The 24,327-nt window shown below is 39.7% G+C and overlaps 1 pseudogene; it reads left to right on the forward strand.

Moving 5' to 3' along the window:
- Positions 1 to 6,796: 6,796 nt before the first annotated feature.
- LOC150068768 (vomeronasal type-2 receptor 116-like) lies at positions 6,797 to 24,057 on the forward strand (annotated as a pseudogene).
- Positions 24,058 to 24,327: the final 270 nt, after the last annotated feature.

A 24,327-nucleotide genomic window follows, 5' to 3' on the forward strand; every position in this document is an offset into this window, starting at 1 on the left:
CACCTATGGCCTTGACAGTGCAGAAAAATTTAAGTATGATGTAGCCCCATTCATCAATTCTTTTTAACTTATTTTGATTCTAGAATTATAAGTAGAAAGTCATGATTTTTTTTTCAGGAACCCTATCCTTCCTCTTTACTTTTCTATAAAGTCAGATTTCTGAAGAAAAAGGAGAAATAGGCCCCTCACATATGACAGTTAGATCTAAAATCGGAACATGTAATATGAAATCAATAATGAATCAATACACAGCCATTTACACACTCACTTTCACTAACGTATGGTATATATAGGGTTGGAGTTCCAAGGTGTAAAGTTATTGATCTACTGTCAGTGTAAAACAATGAACCCCACAAAGCTGAAACACATGTGGGAAGAGCAGATGTTAGAGGGAAAATATAAAGGAACACTGAATGGATGTGTGGGGAAAAACAGCATAAAATTCAATGTACATAGGTGAAAATAGAATTAGCAAACTCAGATAGTGGGTTTGTTAATAGAGACGAGTGATGGAAATAGTGACAAAGACCAAGAGGAATTTTACAAATAAATTGAGATGTTGTACAACTATAGAAAAATAAATGCAATTTTTTCATAACCTAAAACCAAATATTACCTGCAATCATGTCAACTGGTTATTAATAGAATGCAAGACTGAGATTGTGATGGATGGCAATCTTCTTACTCATGGAGTATCCAATGTCTGTCTCTATTTTTAGCTAACCTTCAGACCTTTTGATCAGGCCCTGAGTGATCATAACAAATTTCCAACTCTCTATTAACAGGCAACAACGGACACAGCAATAGCCCCTGCCATGGTGTCCTTACTGCTTCACTTCAGCTGGATGAAATGAGGTAGGGCTGTTGACTTCACAAGATGAGAATGTTTTCCTGAGCTGAAAGAAGAAACAAGAACAGAGTTTGGGTAGCATATGGGCTAGTGATCTCAAGACATGTCTTGTCACATATACTCAAATGAATGGCATTTTATAATCAAATAAATAAACCTTCAGCAAATGTCCTCATTATAAATCATGATAATGATTTACAACTAGATTTAATAGTGTGTATGGAGCAAATTTTAGGTAAAGCAAGTTTTGTATTATGAACTCACAGTGGGATTTATCCATGAGAAAGTAATTTTTCATGCTAGGCTCATCCTAGGTACCTTTTATTTTTTCATGCCATCATGCAGCTGTTTCTGGATTCACAAATTTTTGTCAAGGCAGCTAACCCTTCCAAAAATACTGAGGACGTTTTTTTTCTGCAAGGCTGTGGTTTCTCTTAATTGCTCAGATTCTGAATCTGACTGTGTGACATGGGACAATTGTCCTCATGATGACTCCTTGGATTTGCTGTCTGGGCACACATTTGACATGATATGTGTACAGACAGTTATAATATCTCCAATAGTGTATGAGGTGGCCCAGGCTCTCTATGAGATGCTTCTTCATCAAACAGAAGTTCAAACAATGGGAAATAGAGAAGAACCAGTGCCTTTCCCTTCACAGGTGATTTATTTTATTTTACAAGGCACACACCATAAACAAAATATTTACTAGAGGGTGTCTTACTCTATGAAATTAAATATTTAAATTTTCTAAGATGAGAAAGATATTTTTCCTTATTTTTTTAAAAAGAAAAACGCTTTAATAAAGTCATTGTAAGGTAGGGACAGTACAGAGTGGTTGTGTGTCTGTGGGTAAAGCTATAATTTCAGCTGAGGTTCATTCAGTCAAGGTGATGGTTCTTAGTCTACTAGAAGACATTTTAAATAAGCTTGAATTACAACCCCAATATCTTTCTTTGATTTTGTTTTTCAGGTTAACATGTGACATAAAGGAGTTTTCTCAATCATAGTTAATTTTATTGGCTATACCACAATGAATATCTTCACTTCCAGACCCGAGTACGTTGTTTAATTTTATATGTCTTAGCACATTGGAACATTGGAACAGCAACAAAATTGGTTTTGCATTTACCCTCTTCATTTACTTTTCTTTGACTGATCACTGGCCATAAAAGAAAGAAAGAAAAAAGATGAGGAGATAGATTTCAGCTGCCATTTCCTAGGGTGATTTTTATCCATTACTTTCCCCTTTTTCTCATCTTTCTTCTTTCTTTAACCTTCCAGTCTCTACCTCTCCTACTTCTTTATCAACATCATGCGTATGGTCTCACATACGCATGCATGATTCCTTCACCACACCTGGGATGTAGTGTGTAGAGAGATGTAATTGCTGAGGAGTTAAACAAAGTGACAGCTTAAGAGACACATTGTTCTTACTGTCACTCCCCAATTATTTTCTTTAAATGTGTATGTGTGCCGGGCGCGGTGGCTTATGCCTGTAATCCTAGCTACTCAGGAGGCTGAGATCTGAGCATCACAGTTCAAATCCAGCCCAGGAAATACAAAGCCAAGAGATTCTTACCTCCAATTAATCACTAGAAAACAGGAAGAGGGGATGTGGTTCAAGAGTAGGGCGGTAGCCTTGAGCTGAAGAGCTCAGGGACAGCACCCAGGCCAGAGTTCACCCCTCATGACTAAATAAATAAATAAATAAATGTCTGCACAGTATTTTAGATATGTGTCTATCTCCTGTAAAATTGGCCAGTAAGGTCATGAAAGAAATGCAAATCAAAACAACTCTTAAGATTCCACCTCACTCTAGTTAGAATGGCCAGGATCAAGAAAACTAATAACAACAGATGCTGGAGGGGATGTGGCCAGGAGGGATCACTACTACACTGCTGGTGGGAGTGCCAACTCGTTCAACCACTATGGAAAGCAGTATGGCAGTTCCTCAAAACACTAAACATAGAGCTCCCCTATGACCCAGCAATTCCACTACTTGGCATTTACCCATTTGTCCAGAAACGAGGACATACTACATCCGCTAGCACAACGATGTTCAGTGCAGCACTATTTCCCATAGTAAAGATATGGAACCAACCCAGATGTCCCTCAGTTGATGAGTGGATCAACAAGATGTGGTATTTATACACAATGGAATTCTATGCTCCTGTCAGAAAGAATGACATCTCCCCATTGGTAATGAAATGGAAAGACATAGAAAAAATCATATTAAGTGAAGTAAGCCAGACTCAAAGGAACATAGGCTCAATGGTTTCCCTCATTCGTCATAATCAGTAGAAACCTTGGCCTCTTCTAGCAGAGATTTGCAATAGAGCAAAACCTAGATACATAAGGCCATATAGTATGACCTCTAGGATATAGAAACAAAAGGCATATAATGAGTGATTGTTGTCCTTAATGTACTATGATATCTCTCATCTCTTTTGCTGTCCCTTGGTTATCTCATATTGTTACAGTATCTCACTTTGTTATATGATATATTGGATATATTTGTATTTGGTTATTTGAAATTGGATAGGAAAGGGGGGAAACCAAGATGAGGATGGGAGTGGGGGGAAGGGAAATGGGGACCAAGACATGAGAAAGGGTATCAATATATGTGAAGTAATGCACCTTCCATCTGGCGAATGTAATGTAACCCTTCTATTAATTACAATAAAAATATATGGAAAAAAGAATGAATATGTAAGGAGGGAAGAGGTCAACACTATTAAAAAAGAAATGTACTCATAAAAAAATTGGTCAGTAACCTGGAGGGATTGTTGTTCATGGGAATGTAAACTCGTCAACCACTATGGAAAGCAGTAAGGCGATTCCTCAAAAGACTAAACATAGAGCTCCCCTATGACCCAGCAATCCTACTCCTTGGCATTTACCCAAGTCTATAAAAATTGTCATACTAAAGCCACTAGCATAAAGATGTTCACTGCAGAAGGAAGATGGCGCTGACACAATAGGGACGCTTCCTAGATCTATCTCACAAAAAGAGAGAACCAGGGAGTCCCACGAGCCAATTTTCTTAAGAAATCCACAACAACAAACTCAAAAAGCAACGCAGAAGGACTCAAACCGGAAAAGAAATCCAGTTAAAGCTCACATCCAACTTTATCAAAGAATTCAGAAAGCGAGGACCCCTCCCCCACCTCTCTCAGCCGCTCCAAGCCATGAAAAGCTGCGGCCAGATGGATTCACAGCTGAATTCTATAAGGTCTTCAAAGCAGACCTCACACCAATACTCCTCAAGCTCTTCAATGAAATTGAAAATGAAGGTTCTTTACCAAACTCATTCTATGAAGCCTGTATAACCCTCATCCCCAAACCTGACAGAGATTCATCAAAGAAAGAGAACTATAGACCTATTTCATTGATGAACATTGATGCAAAACTTCTCAACAAAATACTGGCCAAATGTCTACAACAACTCATCAAAAAAATTATACACTATGATCAAACTGGATTCATCACAGGGAGGCAAAGCTGGTTCAACATACACAAATCAATTAATATAATTCAACACATCAACAGGAGCAAGGACAAAAATCACATGATTGTCTCAATAGATGCGAAAAAGGCATTTGACAAGATCCAACACCCTGTATGTTAAAAGCTCTGGAGAAACTAGGAATCCATGGAACATTCCTCAATAAAATAAAGAGTGTGTATGAGAAACCCACAGCTAGTATTACACTTAATGGTGAAAATCTAAAGCCATTCCCTCTAAAATCAGGAATGAGACAAGGATGCCCACTCTCTCCACTCCTCTTTAACATAGTACTAGAATTCCTAGCCAGTGTAATAAGGCAAGAAGCAAGCATAAATGGGATCCAAGTAGGGAAAGAGGAAATAAAACTATCCTTCTTTGCAGATGACATGATTCTGTATTTAAAGAATCCTATAGACTCTACTCCCAAGCTCCTTGAGCTGATTCAAAACTTTGGAAGAGTAGCAGGCTATAAAATCAACCCTCAAAAATCAACTGCCTTCCTTACGCCAACAGTGAGAGGAACGACTCAATAATCAGGAAATCAACTCCTTTCACAATAGCCTCAAAGAAAATAAAGTACCTAGGAATTAGCTTAACTAAGAACGTAAAGGACCTTTTTGATGAAAACTTTAAAACCCTGAAAAAGGAAATTAAAGCAGAACTAAGGAAATAGAAAAACCTCCCATGCTCTTGAATTGGAAGAATCAACATTGTGAAAATGACAATCTTGCCAAGGGCTATCTACAAATTCAATGCAATACCCATCAATATCTCAATGGCATTCTTTAAAGAAATAGAAGAAGCAATTCAAAATTTCATATGGAATAATAAAAGACCCCGTATAGCAAAAACACTTCTTAGCAGAAAGAGCAGCGCTGGAGGAATTTCAATTCCAAACTTTAGACTGTATTACAGGGCTATAATTCTCAAAACAGCTTGGTACTGGCACAAGAACAGGCCTGAAGACCAATGGAATAGAACTGAGGACCCAGATATTAAACCACAGAGCTATGGCCACCTAATCTTTGACAAGGGAGCCAAAAAAATAGAATGGAAGAAAGACAGCCTCTTCAACAAGTTGTGCTGGCAGAACTGGTTAAGCACCTGAAGAAAACTAAATTTGGATCCTTCTTTGTCACCCTGCACTAGAATTAACTCCAAATGGATCAAGGACCTGGAGGTAAAAGCTGACATCTCCTACAGGAGGATAAAATTATTCTTAATATCTATACACAAAATGCTGGTGCACCCATCTTCATCAAACAAATGTTACTTACACTAAAAATGCACATAGATCCCAACACAGTGGTCGTTGTTGACTTTAACACACCAATGTCATCTCTGGATAGATCAACAAGGCAAAAACTCAACAGAGCAACTTCAGAACTGAAAAAACACATACAGAGAATCTATAGGATATTCCGTTCAGCAACACAAGCATGTATGCTCCTTTCAACAGCACATGGAATATTTTGTAATATTTATAACATTTTAAGGCACAAACAAAACAAATCTGTTACAAATTCAGAAATAATGAAAATATTCCCTGCATTCTCTCCTACCACAATGGAATAAAATTGGAACACAACACAAAAGGCCACCATAGAAAATCCTGAAAGTCATGGAGACTGAACAACACATGGTTGAAACCCCAGTGGGACATTGAATAGAACTGAACAGAAATTCAAGAGTTTATGATTTTCAACAAAAAGGATCACACAAAATACCTGCACTTTTGGGATAGAGCAAAGACAGAGGAAAATTTAAAGTCCAAGTGCCTATATCAACATACTGGAGAAATCTAAAACCATCAATTTAATGATGCACCTTAAGGTCCTGGAAAAAGAAGGTTAAACTAAACCTAATCCAGTAGATGGAAAAATTATTAAAATAAAATCAGAATCAAATGGATTGGAGAACCCCCCCAAAAAACCCTCCATGTACATGACATTGTATCCCCAAAGGTAATCTAGTTGTGTCCTTACAAATGGCTTTATTGAAAGTACCTCCTTGACACAGATGTCAGACAAAATCACCCAAGGTAACATCATCTCTGGGGCCTCACTCTCTGTGATCTTAGATGAAATCACAGGATGAAATGAGGAGAATGGGCAAACATGTTCTCCAACTCATGTTTTTCTCCTGGATGCCGGGCCACAGATGCAGAGCCCCAGGGAAGTTTTACACAGGGTTTCTGGGGACTCACGAGAGGCTTTCATGACATGAGCTATAGTGACGGTATCTCTGAATAAAAAGACACATACGTACATATCAAAATACATATGAAATATGTACTGGACACTGCAAGCCTCACTTCTAGCCAGAATTTCAGCGTGGCAGAGGCTTCTGGGATGTTCTCTTTGATTCTAACACTCCTTCTCCTCCAGCTTCCCCTCCTTGTCAGGTCTTTGGCTGGCACCAGCTGCTTGTCTACCATGAAGCACCGAGCACACATGGATGGAGATGTGATGATAGGAGGGTTTTCCCCTGTCTACGTTATGGGAACAGGTCGCAGTAGCAGAGATGCTTCCAGGCAAGGAGAGCACAAGCCGTAAGTAACTCATCATTTTAATCCCATTTGCTGTGTTCTTCTGAGGGTGTTGGATGGGGGAGGAACTCTGGGTGCACAGATCCTTGTTCTCTGTCTCCTCTACAGTCCATTCCCACCCCTAGCACACCAGGGAAGCTACGTTTCATGACCTTTGTGTTGCTTGGAGTGTTGAGGGATTTTCTGCCTGCTAGTAGGAGAGAACTTTGTTTCCTGCCATGTGGCTTCTCCTTTGCACATCAGAAAGTTCTTCACTTTACTCCAGCATCCCTGTATCTCCTCCACCTCAGTACTCACGAAAGAAAATGGAGTGAGATTCTATTGAGCAATCTAAATCACTGCCATGAATTCTGTACTAACATGCTGCAGCCAAATTTCCTTCCACCCTAGGCCATCAGTCTGACAACTTCTCTAGTAACACCTGAATTTTGAGGGCATTGATACAATTTCTTACTGTGACCTTGGTGGCTCATGCCTGTAATCCAAACTAGTGATATCAGAGGTGGCTCATAGCAGAGGATTGAGATTTGATGCCAGCTCAGGCAGGAAATCCTGTGAGACTTTTATCACCTGTGTTTCTCTCAGTCACCCATTCAGTCATTTTTATTTTACAGTCAGTGAAGGACTGAGTTTCTTGGAAACAAAACATTTGTTTTGGCCTAGAGTTTTCATTCATTCAGCTTCTCTAACTTTCATGGGTAGTTTCCTTCATTTCCATCACAATCTATGTTGACAGGTCACTCCTCACTGCCGCCATTATGTAACTTGTTCTCCAGGTTTCTTGAAGCTACTTCCACACTTTCTCTTATTTTAGAGACTTCAGTAGTTATTTAGTGAGCTAACCAGTAGTGAGAATTACACTAATCGTGTTCTCTACTGATTCCCTTATACTTCAATTAATCCATTTATAAATGCTTGGGTGCTTTCTTCTAGATTTATGGGCAGTAAAGAGAGAAATCATTCAAACTGTGTTTGTCTACAATTAACATAATCCTCTGCAATTCTTTGATTTCCTTATGAAGGCTTCACTGCCATTTGAATGAATGGCACAGAATTCCATTCTGTGTATCGACCACATTTTCTTGATCCATTTGCACGTTGAGAAGCATCTAGGATGATTCTATATCTTGGAAATGGTGGTTTTAATGTATCCTTGTTCATTCTTTATTGAGTATGTGCCCAGAAGTGGACTTGCTGGGTCACAGGTTGGTTTGATGCTTAAGTGTTTTGAGGATGCTCCCTACTGCTTTCTAGGCAGGCTGAAATGATTTACACTTCCACAACTATGTCTTACAGTTCCCCTCTGGCCACATCCCTGTCAGCATTTGTTATTGTGTTCCTTATAATGGCCATTCTTACTGGGGTGAGGTACAATTGCACTGTTGGTTTGACTTGCATTTCCTTTACGGCTGGGATTGTTGAACAGTGTTTTCATGTGTCTACGGGTCATTCTTATTTCTCCTTCTGAAAATTTCTCTTTAAGTCCTTAGCTCATTTGCTAGTTGGGTTGTATAGTCTTGGGGGATTGCATATTTTGAGCTCTGTGTATATTATATACTGAAGCCCATCTCTGAAGGATAGCTGGTAAAAGTCTCCCATTCTGAGACCTTTTGATCTAACTTATTACAAATGCCATTGTCAGTGAAGAAATTTTACTTTTGATGGAGTTTCATTTATCAACCCTTCTTTAAAAAATATTTCTGGTTCTAGAATTTTACTTAGAAAGTTTGATCTGTGCCCAGGAGTCCTAGTATCTCCATTTCCCTTTCCTGTAAACAATTCACTTTGCTGTCTTTGCATTGTGGTCTTCTTAGACCCATTTTGGATTGATGGTGGTGCACGGTGATGCCTGAGGATTACATTTCAGTTTTCTACACCAAGAAGTACAATTTGTCCTGCAGCTTTTGTTGAATCAGCTGCCTTCCTTTCCTTTTGGGTCTGAATACTAGATGGGTATAGGTCTGTGGATTCATTTGAGGAACTTCTATTCTGTCCCCTTGGGCAGCTGTCCTATAGCTGTGCCAGTACCAATCTATTTTCACTGCTAAGGCTCTTTAAAGGGTTCTAAGTTTCTTATTGTTATACTCTTCCACTTGCTTATACTTCCCCTTGCTATTCTAGACTTTTTATAGTCTTTATGAACTGTTGGAGTCTTCTCTCTGTCTTTGAAAAATTTTGATGGATATTGAATTGACTTTATAAAGTTCTTTGAGCAGAATTGCCAGTTTCACAATGTTAATTCTTTATTTCTAGGAGCACAAAATAGGGGAGATGACTTTAGTTTTCACCATATTAAAAATAATGCTGTTTGTATTTTTGTCAAATACAGCCTTTAATATATTTGGGATATTTCCATGCAATCCTCACTTCTCTAGAGCTTTTATGGAAAAGGACTGTTTTATTTTTAATCAAAAAGCCCTTTAATCAGAAAAGGTTTTTTTTTCCTACATCTGTCAAGATGTTTCCCTGGTGTTTTCCTCCTCTGGTAATGTTCAGTAATTTGTTGATGCACTTACATAAGGTAAATCAGCTTTGCATCCCTGGAATGAATTGCATTTTATCTTAGTGTATGAATTTCTTCATCTGTTGTTGGATTCCACTTGTCAGTATTTTGCTGAGAAGTGATGCACCAATGTTATCAAGGAGACAATATTCTATCAAATCCATGAGTTCTGAAATACTTCTCCTCAGTTTCTATGTTCACAATGCAGGTTCATCTTCAAGAACTATCAATTTGTTTTGGCCTTGGCTTTTGCTATTGAGGAGATCAACAAAAACCCTGAACTTTTACATAACCTCACTCTTGGATTTGATGTCTATGATATTTACAATGGAGCTTGGGGAGTATTTAAGAATCCCTTCCTTTGGCTCTTTGGGAAGTACACAATCCCAAACTACTCCTGTGGAAGAGACAGCAAGTCTATAGTAGCACTTACAGGACCTCTGGGAATAACTTCTGCTGAGATTGGAACATTGCTGGAGCTCTACAGATTTCCACAGGTGAGGGATGGAGGGGTGGATGGATATAAGATGTGTAATTTGATATCATTTTCAATGTTAGAATGATAGGAAGAGAATGAATATCTGAACCCATCAAATTTTGTGATATCAACAGGTATGTACTCAATAATATTGGGATATGTGTATTCTCACTGTTTGGCAATCAAGATGGAAGGATTACGTGCCCAAAAAGGATTATATATTATTTCAAACTGTATCAATAATTTTCTTCAACACAAATCAGAAAATGGAAAATGACTTTCATCTGTGTAGAATGTTGCACATGTTACTGGTGACTCACACCTATAATCCTAGCTACTCAGCAAACTTGTCTCCAACTAACTAAAGAGCAAGTAGGAAATGTCTGGCTCAGGTGTATAGCACCAGCCTTGAGGGCAAAGGCAAGCAAGTGCATGAGGCCCTGAGTTTGTGCACCTGTAGCAGCATGTACACACACACACACACACACACACACACACACACACACACACAATACACATACACACCTGAACGCACGATACTGTGTTGAATAAAGAGAATCAGATTCAGGAGGGGAAAGAGGGCATGTGTTCTTTCATATATGATGGTTAACTCTTAAAGATGAAATTGTAATATGATATAAGCATCGAAAAATGCATTGCTATATACAAACATACATGAACAATCTGGTGAAAACATGGTATACATAGAGATAGAGTTCCAAGCTATAATCTTACTGATATACACACAATATAAAAAATGAACACCACAAAGCTGAAGCATGTGTGAGAAGGTAGATGTTAAGGGAAACCTGCAGAGGGAGATGGAATAGATGCTTAGGAATAACAACATGAAATTCAATGTACATGTGTGAAAACTGAAATCAGGAGACTCAGGGAATGACATAGATGGGAGGAATTGATGGACACAGTGGGAAATGTCAAGAGGAATTAAACAAATTAGTTGACATGCTGTGCCACTATTAAAAATCAATTCAAGTTTTTCAAAATATAAAACAAAAAGTTACCTTCCACTGGTTTATAACATACTTCAAGACTGGATTGTGAAGGATGGCAATCTCATTCATGGAACATCTGATTTTCTTTCCTTTAGCTTACCTTTGGGCGTTTTGAACATGCCCTGAGTGACCAGAGCAAGTTTCCTGCTCTCTATCAGATGGCCCCAAAGGACACATCACTAGCCCCTGCCATGGTCTCCTTACTGCTTCACTTCAGCTGGAACTGGGTGGGGCTGCTGACCTCACAAGATGAGAATGGCTTGTGGATTCTTCCTAAACTAAGACTAGAGATGACCAGGAACAAACTTTGTGTAGCTTATGAGCTACTGATCTCAACCATATTCAAATTAATGGCAGTTTATAACCAAATCAATCAATCTTCAGCAAATGTCCTCATCATATACGGTGATAATGAGTCTCTACTAGATTTAATGATGTGTATTGAGCAAGTTTTAGTTAAAGGAAAAGTTTGTATTATGAACTCACAGTGGGAATTAAGCATGAAAAGGAGATATTTCATGCTAGGCTCATTGCATGTACCTTTCATATTTTCATACCATCATGCAGATGTTTCTAGATTCACAGATTTTCTCAAGGAAGCGAACCCTTCCAAATACCCAGAAGACTTTTTTCTTGCTAGGCTGTGGTTTCTCTCTTTTAATTGCTCAGCTTCTGAGTCTGACTGTGTGACATGGGACAGTTGTCCTCATGACGCTTCCTTGGATTTGTTGCCTGGACACACGTTTGACATGACCATGTCTGGAGAGAGTTACAACATCTACAACTCTGCATATGCGGTGGTCCAGGCTCTCCATGAGATGCTTCTTCATCAAGCAGAAGTTCAGACAATGGGATATCAAAAAGGGACAGTGCCTTTCCCTGCACAGGTAGTTTGTTCTATATTACAAGGTACACAGCATGAGCAAAGGCACTTCCTAGTGTCTGTCTCACCCTATGAAACTAAATATTTCCAGTGTCATTCCAAATCCCAGGAAAGGGTTTTTGTTATAATCACTATAGTCATGTGATTATATCCTCTTGGCTTAAAAAACTGCCAGTAGAAAGTTTAAAATATATTTTTATTTATATAAATTGCTGTTTATTTTATTTTATTTTATTTTTTACTGGTTTTGGGTCTTGAGCCAGGGTCTGGGTGCTAATTCCTGGGATTATTTCTGCTCAAGTCTAGTACTTTAGCATGTGAGACATAGTACTACTTCTTCTGGCTTTTTCTCGGTATGTTACTACAAATAAGAATCTTGGCTAGATTTGAGCAGCAGTTATCAGATCTCAGCTTCCTGAATAGATAAGACTATTGGTGTGAGCTACCTACACCCAGGTTATCAGTTTGTTTAGTTAAACTGTACACGCTGTCAGCTAATGTTTTTAATCTGCTAAATAGGCTTTTCTGTACATGTTTCATCTGTAGTAGCAAGGGATGACCTGTTGAACAGCATTGTACATGCTTTTCATGTCATCTAGTTTTATTCAACTTTAGTTTTTAACAATTTAGTAGGCTTGATCTACAGATATTCATAAAAATAGTGGTTGTGACAAGCTGTAGCTAGGCAACTCAGAATTGTCTTATTCTTTGCTATTTACCTTCATTGGATTCTCTTCAAAGAATGCCTTGAAGTCCCTTTCTGAGTGACCAGATTTCAAAAGGATTATTTCTATTGCTCCATAGATTTTTTTTTCTGGAATACTTCATTAGGTGTCTGAGCTATTCTTGAATTCTAAATCAGAAGTTAAGAGCAATCAGGAGATTCACTTAGTTCAGGTTATTTGTCTTAATTCTGGAATGTACTTCACGATACAACATTGTATCTCATTAGCTGCAGCCTTTTCTGAAGAATATCCAGTTTTACAATCCTGCTGGTGATGAAGTGATTTTGGATGAGAAAAGGAAATTACAGCTGGAGTATGACATTCTGAACATCTGGAATTTTCCAGAAGGACTTGAACTTGGGGTGAAAGTAGGAATGTTTTCTCCTTATGCGCTGCATGGTAATCAACTGTCTTTATCTGAAGATATGGTAGAGTGGGCCCTAGGAACTTCAGAGGTGGGTTGATCTATCATAAAGATTTTAAAGATATATGTGTAAGTAAAAAATCTTCCTTTAAATTTATACCTGGCTGAGTCCCAGCAACTTCCTCCTATCTCCCAAGGTATCCAGAGAGCTGAGATCTGAGTAACATAGTTAACAGCCAAAACAGAAGAAAACTGCAAAAACAATATGGAGGCAGACCTGTGAATCAAGTAGTAGAGTCCTAACTTTGAGTAAGAAAAGATGAATGCAACTGCCCAGGTCTTGAGATCAACCCCCAAATAGCAACGAAAAGTTAAATGCTTCTAAATATTGATTTAGAGTATTATCATAAAGTTTAAATTGTATCTTTTGAGTAGGTTTCTTACACTGTGATAAAATCCCTGAGGATCCTTTTAGGTGCTTGAAAGGTTTACTTTGTTCCCTTTTATGGAAGGTTCATTCCATGCTTAGTTGACCCCCGACTTAGGCACCTTTGGGGACAGGAAACATGGAAGGCAGCTCTGAGAAGATGCTCACTTCATGGCCACTGGAAAACGAAGAGGAAGATACGATGGGCCTGGGGATCTCAAAATGCTACAAAAAGGAGGACTTCCTCCATGCTCTTCTCCACTTCACAGATGAGAAATGACTACAGATAGTGACAGGAACAGTAGAAAATTAATAGGGCTACGCACAAGGGCTTACTTCCTCTCCATTTGTTTCTACCTTTAAAAGATGTGATATTGTTCAACAATTTAACAGGATAGAAATCACTGAAGTATTACATAAGCTTGTGGTAATCATAGGATATGCAATCTGTAACAGAATTCAACTTCACACAGCTACATAAAAACATTATGCTTACTACTCCAATAATTTCAAACAATCTATTTTTGGAGTGTTAGCTACATAAGTCTGAACAGTTACTGACACATCTCTGATTTTCCCCAGACTCCTCACTCTGTCTGCAGTGAGAGTTGTGGTCTTGGATTCAGGAAATCTTCTCAGGAGGGAGAGGCTGCCTGTTGCTTTGATTGTACCCTTTGCCCACACAATGAGATTGCTAATGAGACAGGTAAAGTCATGACATTTGAAGAATTCTTTATTTCTCCCTGGCTTTCCTCAATACACGCAAGTATATTAGAAGTTTCTACATAATGAATACACAGCCCATTCTCCTTCTCTTTGTTAATAATTTGATCCTTGTTGGGGTCTTTTTTGGAAGTCTAGGAAGGGGTTAAGATGGCTATGGAGCCCACGAATAATCCCGGGAACACAGACTCAGAGACCAGACTCTCGGTGCAGATCTAACTTTAGTTTTGAAAACGCGCTCACTAAATACAGATTGAGTGGTGGCCACCACATCAGCAAATAGGAACCTCCCTGGATGGGACCGTCAGCCAATGGTGTCCTGAGACACGTCCTGCTCAACTGGAGTATCCCGGGGCTCCTGCTCCAGGCGGGAGGGGCCAGGCGCCCTCTAGCTCCAGACTGCTTGTGTCACTGAGTGTGTACATGCTGAAGCACAGGTGGCAAGCAGCAGGGCTCCCACACCACTAGCTAGGAGTCCCCACAGTTCCCCCTTTTTCTTTATGTATGGACACTCGTAACGGAATGTAGGATGGGCCCTAAATGGTGCGCAAAGGCATTAACTAGACTTCATGCAGGCAAGCCTGGATAAACTCAACCAACTTAGCTAAAGCAAACATGGGTCCTGCTGCTGTGGAAATGGGCTTGGTGGGCCAAAGAGGACTAGGGCTAGGTAGGTTTCAGATCTGATTAGAGTAAATGGGAATCACAGCCCTCATGTCCTCCCCAGCATGCTTTGAGGGAAGACAATAGGGTTGCAGTTCCTGTGCTTGTTTTGTTCATAATCCTATCACGGTCCCATGCCAGGGTAGACATAGGATGAGGTAGCTTTGAGGATGGTGTGGAGGCAGCGTCGGTGTCATCCATAGCTGGCAGAGCAGTCATCCAGGGTGGATTTTCTGGATAGGTTGGTGTTGTAGGCCATACTGGTGAGGTCACAAAGGTGGAGGCAGAACTCTGGTCCGTGGGCTGTGGCTGGCAGCGGTGTCACTGAAAAGCCATTTCATGGTGGCAGGAACTTGTAGATTGCCTGCTCCTGAAACTTGAGAGTTAGCAGTTATGCAAAGAAGGGGAATCATGTGCTGTCTGAGAGGGCAGAATGGTTCTGGGCCTATCCCAGAGGTGGCCTTACTTTATGTCACAAACCATAGCCACACCTTCTGATTGGGTGGCAGGCGCCATCTCAGCCAGGTGCGGTCCCAAGAACAGGAGGTGAGCACTGGGCCACGAGTTAGGCCTCCTTTTCTACAGCATAGGTTTCCATTTCCCTGATGTGATATGCTCCCCATTTCCCCTTATTTGTTTCATTAGCAAGTGCTTGCCTTACTCGAGGGTGTGCCTGTCTTAGCTTGCCCCCCTCTGGGGATCTTTTGCATCATTGACTACCATTCTAGCTCTTCAGCTAATTCACCTACAGGGTTGGCAGACCCAAATAGAGACTTTAAGTAGGGGAGACAGCCAATGTCCACAAAGGAAGCCCTTCTATCCTCTGGTCTACGCCTGTACATACTGGTTAGGGCCGGGAATCCAGATAGGCTTTTCTGCTCCGTTTGGAAAAATAAAAGCAAACCCTCACCTCATTGTTCACAGAGGGGCCGGCTCCTGCCAGGTGTTAGTGATTAGGTCCTTCCATCAGACAAGGGACAAGGGGGTTGGGAGAGGTAGCATGGTGCCCCAATGCTTATTAGCAGAGGAAAATCCTTTAGACTCGAAATTTAAAAGTTCAATGTAAATAAAGCACCATGGAGTTTATCTTGAGGCCTCATGCCTTAGGTACCTGTATCCCCCCCACTCATATTTGGTTTTAAATGGGCCCTATGGCCAAGAGTGGGCTAGCTAAAGTCCCAGGAGTGGAATCTTGGCGAAGATCCATCTTCTGTAACTTCTTCAAGCTGACTCTGGGGCATTGTCTCTACACTTAGGGACCCTAAGAGCCTAGCCTATTTTACAGATTGATAGGCACACAGCCTCAGGTTCACAAGCTTCTTCCCTGAGTTTGTGGCTGGTGTCAACCCAAAGTCTGCTCAGTTAGGGCTTTGAGCAAAATTATGATTGTAAACTACCCATTATTTTGACAACCATAAGTTTAAACTACCCACTATTATACTGACAAGTTCCTGCCCAGTAGACACAGGCATTAATAAGGCATGCTTACAAACTCTTTTATGACCTCCTGGCTCTGATAATTTTGGTTGGCCAAGCACAAGTGACTCTAGGATCTGGCACCATCTCTCATCTCTCACACAGGGATAAATGTCCCATTGACATTTCACTTGGTTGGTTGCTGGACTTGAACTCTTTTTTTCTTATGTATATTTTTATTGTAATTAATACAAGAGGTACATTATATTTTTGAAACAAACATTTAGGATAACTTCACTTCCAAATTTCATCCAGAAACCCAGCTCTTTAAAACTTTGATACTTAACAATTTACTTAAACATTTCTCTTAAAATCCTCTTTCCCCAATTTAATACATTTTAGGGGACAAGTTTAAGAAATACTAATCACATCACCCACTTTACCATCAGATTTCCCATGTCAGTCTGCAAGGAAGACATGATGAAGCCTTGTCCTTTCTAAAAAACAGATTGGCAAGGTTTTTGAAATTGATAAATTCACATTTAAATTTTTGATACTTATCTCCAAATTTAAACTCAAGGAAATAAATTCAAAGTTCCCTGATGTCTTTTTGTTAAACTGAATACAATGTTTACAATATAAACAGCTCTATGCAATACAATACTAGATTTTAAAGTAGTTCCTCTTTTAAACAATACAATAATCCCTTGAGCTATTTGACTTTGCTTGGAGTTTAGACTTAGATTTAACCAACTACCCCTTTTGTGTATGTTAGTTTCAAGAATAAACTTGTTTACAAGTATAATCTTCAGAAAATGTACAGCAGATATTAATTTTGCTTGCTTTTAGATGTTTGAGTATGAATGTGTGAATGTGTACATTTTCTGAAATTTTCAAGAGATTCAAATAGATAACAAAGATGCACACGCACACACATAAAAACCACAAGGATCCATATTTAGGACTGGTACCAATTTCAAAGACAAAACCGGACAAGAAAAAAATACCCAAGGAAAAACGTAACATGGACAAGACAGAGCTAAGCAGAGACTTTTAAGTAACCCCCAAACTTCTGATGGCATGCCTGGCCTTAAGCTATCAGAGTGATTGAAAGACCATGGGGCCCTGAACTCAGGGGGTGCCTCCCCAGTGGAGATCTCCATTTCTTGGTAGCCGGTTGGCTGAGGCCATTCTTAAGCAAGAGGGAAAACAAAACAACAAGAAAATTGGTCTGGGTCAGATATGCTTAACATAAAAACATGAAATCAGATGAATAGCTTATTTAGGTTTAGACATGTCTTGCCGGTAGGTCTTGAACCCACACGTCCTCTCAGACATGCCCTGTTATCAACAAGAACTCCAGAAAGGGGGGTCAAGGCATCCCTTGACCACCCAGGCCTTAGAGAACTAGCTATGTCCAGCTTTTCCTCTCCATTTTAGGCCCACAGTGCACTTTCTAGAAAAAAATACAGACATACAGGGGGTAAACTGAGTTCTACATACCTCCGGAGGCCTTTGCTTTTAACCTGGGCGTCTTTTCTGAAAAAGGTTGTAATAGGAGGGGCGGTAAAGGCAATCCTTTATCTCAATACCATAAATACACAAATCATTAGGAACTGATGAAAGACTTGGGAGCCCTGGTTGGGTGGTCCCCATGGGCATATTTACTGTGGGGAGATCATGAAGAAACCTGTATTTGAAACCTGTATTTTCCTGACCCTTATGATAACAAAAATGGGGACTTCTGAAGCTGTTCTAATATTAATTTTAGTAGCTCCAATAGTTTTTCCTGCCAATGGGCCACTGCTCCACCCATACAGGGTCATGTGATTTCCAAGTTAACTGTAGGGGGAAATGGAAACCATGGGAGACTGTGGCACCTAGAATTGGGAGAGCAGTTTTATGCCAATTTTCTCATAGATAATGCAGTCAACGTAGAATGCCACAACATCCATATTTTGTAAAATGTTTCTCCCAAGAGATTATTGGGCAGGTCCTCTAATACCAGTGCTGAACAGCTCTCACCAGGGCAGAGAGAGTGCCCTTGTGAACATGCTACTAGGCTGCCTAAACCGTGGAGCTGGGGCCTGAGGCAGTGTTTCTAGGAGGCAGGAACTTCCTGTTTCCTAAGCAAGTTCTTTTAGCTCCAGTATCTACTAAGGCCTGGGAGGAGATCTGAATTCCATGTGAGGCAATGGTGTTGCCCCTGACTGCAGCTTTATTAAAAAAGGAGGATTTATATCATAAGAAACGTATCCCCGAAAGTAAACTGCCTTCCGATATTGAAGCAGTTGTAGGCTGTGTGGTTCCCAGATCCACCGGGGTAGATTACTGTCTGACTGAGGGTAAAGGAAGCCTGGGGAGTAACAATTACTGGGAATACTTCCAGAAGGCAATGTTGAAGGTTCAACTTGACCTCAAGTAAAGGATTACTGAGTGTGTATGTGCTGAAACACAAGTTGGAAGCAGCGGGGCTCCCACACCACCAGCTAGGAGTCCACACAGATACTGACTAGTTTTGCTATTGCAATTTAAAATATGACATATCATGGCTTGAATTACATATCTTAGTGATATTTTTGAGTCTCTCACAGGAAAAATTATGACCAGAAATCCTTTGTATCAATAATGAGTGAAATGTGTAAAACGAACAAAACATGAAACAGTGTTCACATGAAAAGTTACATTCTGTGCACAAAGAAAGCATGGCTCCTAAGGACAGTGTTCACATGAAAAGTTAAAGTCTGTGCACAAAGAAGGATGGATCTTGCACATTTATATTTCTCTCTGCCAAGATCCATTGATGCCACAGAGCAAGTGCTCAGAAATGTAGACAGAGTTTGAGAAGTGAGTATAACTTACACTATGCAAGAGTGAATTTTCTCTTTTAACTGATTCATAAATGAGTTGACTGCAAAATATAACATGAATAATTCAAGTATGTGGAATAGGGATAAAAATAATGTTTTACAAAGACAGGTAAGCAATATTGTATAGCATTTTCAATTGGATGGCCGAAAAGCACACCTGTTAAAAAGTGTGAAAATGTGTAGGGAATAGTTTCTATGAGATTTAATGTCCCAAAGAGCACATTATCAATACAAGCAATAGAAGGAAAAAGAAGTTTAATGAAAAGCCTGAATGAAGAAGAATATGGAAATATGATGGATTTATGCTTTAGAAAAGAACCAAATTGCATTTATAACAGTAAATACTTAAGTATTAGGATTATATATATATATGTATATATATGAACACTTTCTCAATTTCTTTGATGACAAAGAATTTGCAACAAGAAATAATGGTAGCTTATACTTCCTTCCAGATATGGAGCAGTGTGTGAGGTGTGCAGATCACCAGTATGCCAACACACAGAGAGATGAGTGTCTCCTGAGAGCTGCAAGTTTCCTGGCTTTTGGAGATCCCTTGGGCATGGCTCTGGCCTGCATGGCTCTTTGCTTCTCTATGCTCACTGCTGCTGTGCTGGGATTATTTGTGAAACACCAAGACACTGCCATTGTCAAGGCCAACAACCGGGCTCTCAGCTACATCCTGCTCATCTCCCTCATCTTGTGTTTCCTCTGTGCCTTGCTCTTTATCGGCCGTCCCAACACAGCTACCTGCATCCTGCAGCAGATCACATTTGGAGTTGTGTTCACGGTGGCTGTCTCCACAGTGTTGGCCAAAACGGTGACTGTGGTCCTGGCCTTCAAGGCCACTTGTCCAGGGAGAAGGATGAGGTGGCTGCTGGTGTCTGGGGCTCCTAACCTCCTCATCCCCATCTGCGCCCTCATCCAGGTGAGTCTGTGTGGCCTCTGGCTGGGAAGCTCTCCTCCCTTTGTGGACACAGATGCACACTCTGAACATGGCCACATCATCATCCTGTGCAACAAGGGCTCCCTCACTGCCTTCTACTGTGTCCTGGGCTACCTGGGCTTCCTGGCCCTGGCCAGCTTCACGGTGGCTTTTCTGGCCAGGAACCTGCCTGACACCTTCAATGAGGCCAAGTTCCTGACCTTCAGCATGCTGGTGTTCTGCAGTGTGTAGCTCACCTTCCTGCCTGTCTACCACAGTGCCAAGGGGAAGGTGATGGTGGCTGTGGAGGTCTTCTCCATCTTGGCCTCTGGGGCAGGCCTCCTGGGATGCATTTTTGCCCCAAAGTGTTATATCATTACATTTAAGCCCAATAGCAATTATCTGTGTGACTTCAGAGATAAAAGACATAGTATGGCCGGGAGTTTGGTCTAGTGGTAGAGTGCTTGCCTAACATACACTATAACCTGGCTTTGATTCCTCAGTACCACATACATAGAAAAAAGTCAGAAATGATGCTGAGGCTCAGGTTGTAGAGCTCTAGCCTTGAGAAAGCCCAAGGACAGTGCTCAGGCTCTGAGCCCCAGTCCAGGACTGGCAGAAAATAATGACATTGTAGGAGAAATTCGCTTTCTTACAAATTCTTGTGTTTGATTTGTATAGAGAATGTCTGGTTTAAATCTACAGGAATTTTCCACTGTTTTATTAGTTTGTATTGTGGAATGTTTATTTCAATGAGTAAGTCTATTTCTCATTTTTTTATCTCCATAACTCTTTATTAAAAATTCTGCTGTTCACATCAAGAGTGAAAAAATGATTAAAGATCAGTAACACATTTTGAGATCTTGATGTTAGAATTTAACATACTGGTGCTTTTTAGGGAAGTTGTTGACACCCAATTCACAGAACCAAGGTGAAAAGCAAAGTACAAAGGTACCCTTAAAGTATTTACAATGAAGTAAATCCTAACAGAATTTAAAATCGGTACAAGACCATGGTGCTGTCCCATGTACAAAAAAATTGAAATTACTAATGTTACATAATTTCAAAGGTTGTCCTTTTTCTCCTTTTACTTATAACAAATTACAAAAGTTTATATTCTTAATTTGACTCTTCTCAGGTATTAAAATCTTCCTATAGATTGAAGACTAACCTTCAGACCACCTCTTAAATGGAATTACACTACAGAAAAGAGGATTCCCCACCCCTCAAAACAAACCTAAGCAGAACTGAGTATTTTGAAAACCATTCCCAATAAAACCTAAATGAAAAATAAATATAAAACAAAGATGAAACAAATATGCATTACCTGACACCAAGTTTTTTCTGGCTGACTATGCATTGAAAACCTATCAGTTGTCTATCTTTCATATTCAAGCCAAGTCCTGAGATTACAGGGGCCAAAGCAAATTAGCTTTTGTGGTGTAGTCATTCTCAGGTTTGCAGAAGAAAGTGTGCTGGTCTATGTAGAGTGAGAGACTGAAGGCCTATTTTACCCTTGCCCTCCCTTAGCTTTCAGAAAACATTGGTCCATACTTTAACATTTTCAAAATGTTCCCTGACCTGAAAACTAAAATTGATGATCCCCTTTCATTTTGGAAATTCATATTGGAAAAAAATCTCCAGCCCACTTATAAATTATGCATTTCATATTTCTTCTTGAATACATGTAGTTCTTTTTCGCACAAAAGAATTACAATATGATTTGTCAAAAAGCATATAAAAAGACAGCTGCTTCTTCTCAAATTCAGGAGCTAATGATGAAAGACTTTTGCATGTTAATGTCTCCAAGTTCTAGTTCCTTTTACATAAAAAAAGAACATGATGATGGTAAATGTTAATTATCCTTGGAATAGGGACCATTATTTTCTTTTAAAATCCATCCAAATCAAATGCAATAATTGATTTCCTTCTTAACAACTGATACTACCAAATGTGGGTACAACACCCTTGTTAAGTGTGGGAAATAAGTCTCTATTCTTCAGAGCATTCAGGTGAAGAGAGGTGCTTTTTCTTGATGTAAATCTCAAGGCAGAAAAAATATCATTTTAAAGCTTATAAAATGTGGACAGATTTATTTGTATTTGGTTTTTTGAAATTGGATAGGAAAGGGGGGAAAACCAAGATGGGGGGGTAGAGGGGAGGGTAATGGGGACCAAGACATGTGAAAGGGTATCAATGTATGTGAATTAATGCACCTTCTATCTGGCAAATATCATGTAACCCTTTTATTGATTAGAATAAAAAAGATTTTAAAAATGTGGACAGAGAAATACTACAAACGTCTCTGAAATATCAAATATGTGTAATTGTTAAAATTGAAAACATTAACATTAGTTTCCAAGGGCCGGGGAGGCTCTTCTGACTTTCTAACCTCCACATTTTCTTCATAGTTGCATGGTGAGCACCCAGTGCTCAGAAGAGTAACATGAACCTAGAGCTCAACAAGGAGCTCAGCAAGCCCCATAAGACTCAGCAATCCCACCGCTGGGCATTTACCCAAATGACCACACACAGCCCTCATTAAAGCTACCTGCACCACCATGCTCACTGCTGTTCAGTTTACCAGAGCAAAGACAGGGAATCAACACAGACATCCATGAAGGAACACAGAACATGTAGCATATACACATGATGGCGTTATAGAGAATTGTAATGGAACTGTATTATCCATACATAGACTGTGCAACAAAAATTTGAAAAACATGGAAACTCAAAAACAGTACATATATGCTGGGATTTTTTTGACATGTAATGCATGATTGGGGGCAAATGTATTGTCATCTGTGTCCAATTCTAGAGCCTTGTGCAGAGTATATTCTGTGCCCTGAAATATCTGTTGAAGTCATTGAAGTCTCTGCATGAAATTTGATCCTCACCTGTGTTGACAAGAAGAAAACATAGTATTGGTTTTGAAATTTATTGAGGTTTGTGAGTAGGAAAGCATTTCCTGTATTATCACATGTTCTCAGGCCAGTACATCCTGAAAATGACTTGATCTATGTTAACATGTTTAATATTAATTACCTGTTTGCAGGTGAAAGTTCAGGATGGGAAAATAGAACTCAATTCTGTATTGCTTTGAGTTATTGACATGTAATGGCAAGTTTCAGAAGCATCATTGCTTTCTTAGGCAATAATGAATGGCTGTATTTCAGGATGCTTCTGTACTTGGAATTGTTATTGAAATCTGCCTGTATCAAAGACTTAGAAAAAATCATATTAAGTGAAGTAAGCCAGACTCAAAGGAACTTAGGCTCAATGGTTTCCCTCATTCATCATAATCAGTAGAAACCTTGGGCTCTACTAGCAGAGATCTGCAATAGAGCAAAATCTTGATACATAAGGCCATATAATGTGAAGCTAATTGAAAGGACCTCCAGGATATTGAAACAAAAGCCATATAATGAATGATTGTTGTCCTTAATGTACTATGTTGTCTCCCATCTCCTTTGCTGTCCCTTGGTTATCTCATATTGGTATAGTATCTCACTTTGTTATCTGATATATTGAATTTATTTGTATTTGGATATTTGAAATTTGATAAGGAAGGGGGGTGTGGGGGGGGGGAGGGAAATGGGTACCAAGACATGTGAAAGGGTATCAATATATGTGAATTAATGCACCTTCTATCTGGCAAATATCATGTAACCCTTTTACTAATTATAATAAAAAAAATAAAAGAAATCGAAGATGAAAAAAAAAGAAGAAATCTGCCTGTATCAACCACCTATGTCCAAAGACTGCTATGGATATTGTGTGTGTAAATCACCACTCTGGTAATGGTCCCCTCATAACTTTGGTTGACAACTCATAGAAGCCAAGTTTTGTGGCCATTTCACGATCCACAGGACATGGCATCCTCTGAGGGAATCCAGTTGTGTCATTCCAAATGGCTTTCATGAAAATGCTTTCTTGATACAGATGCTGAGCAAAATACATCAAGATAACTTCCTCGCTGGGGCCTCACTATCTGTGGTCTTGGGTGAAATCACAGCACCTGATGTGAACAAGGTGAACCCGCAAACATGTTTTCCAGCTCTTGTTTTTCTCCTGGATGCCGGGCCACAGATGCAGAGCCCCAGGAAAGTTTTACACAGGGTTTCTGGGGACTCACGAGAGGCTTTCATGACATGAGCTATAGTGAAGATCTCTCTGAATAAAAAGACACATACGTACATATCAAAATATATATGAATATATGTACTCGACACTGCAAGCCTCAATTCTAGGCAGAATTTCAGCATGGCAGAGGCTTCGGGGATGTTTCCACTCCCCATCAGGTCCTTGGCTGGCACCAGCTGCTTGTCTACCATGAAGCACCGAGCACACATGGATGGAGATGTGATGATAGGAGGGTTTTCCCTGTCTACGTTATGGGAACAGATCACAGTAGCAAAGATGCTT

The sequence above is a fragment of the Megascapheus bottae genome, chromosome 1 (genome assembly GCF_031878675.1).
Source record: "Megascapheus bottae isolate mThoBot1 chromosome 1, mThoBot2.hap1, whole genome shotgun sequence".
NCBI classification, from domain to species: domain Eukaryota; kingdom Metazoa; phylum Chordata; class Mammalia; order Rodentia; family Geomyidae; genus Megascapheus; species Megascapheus bottae.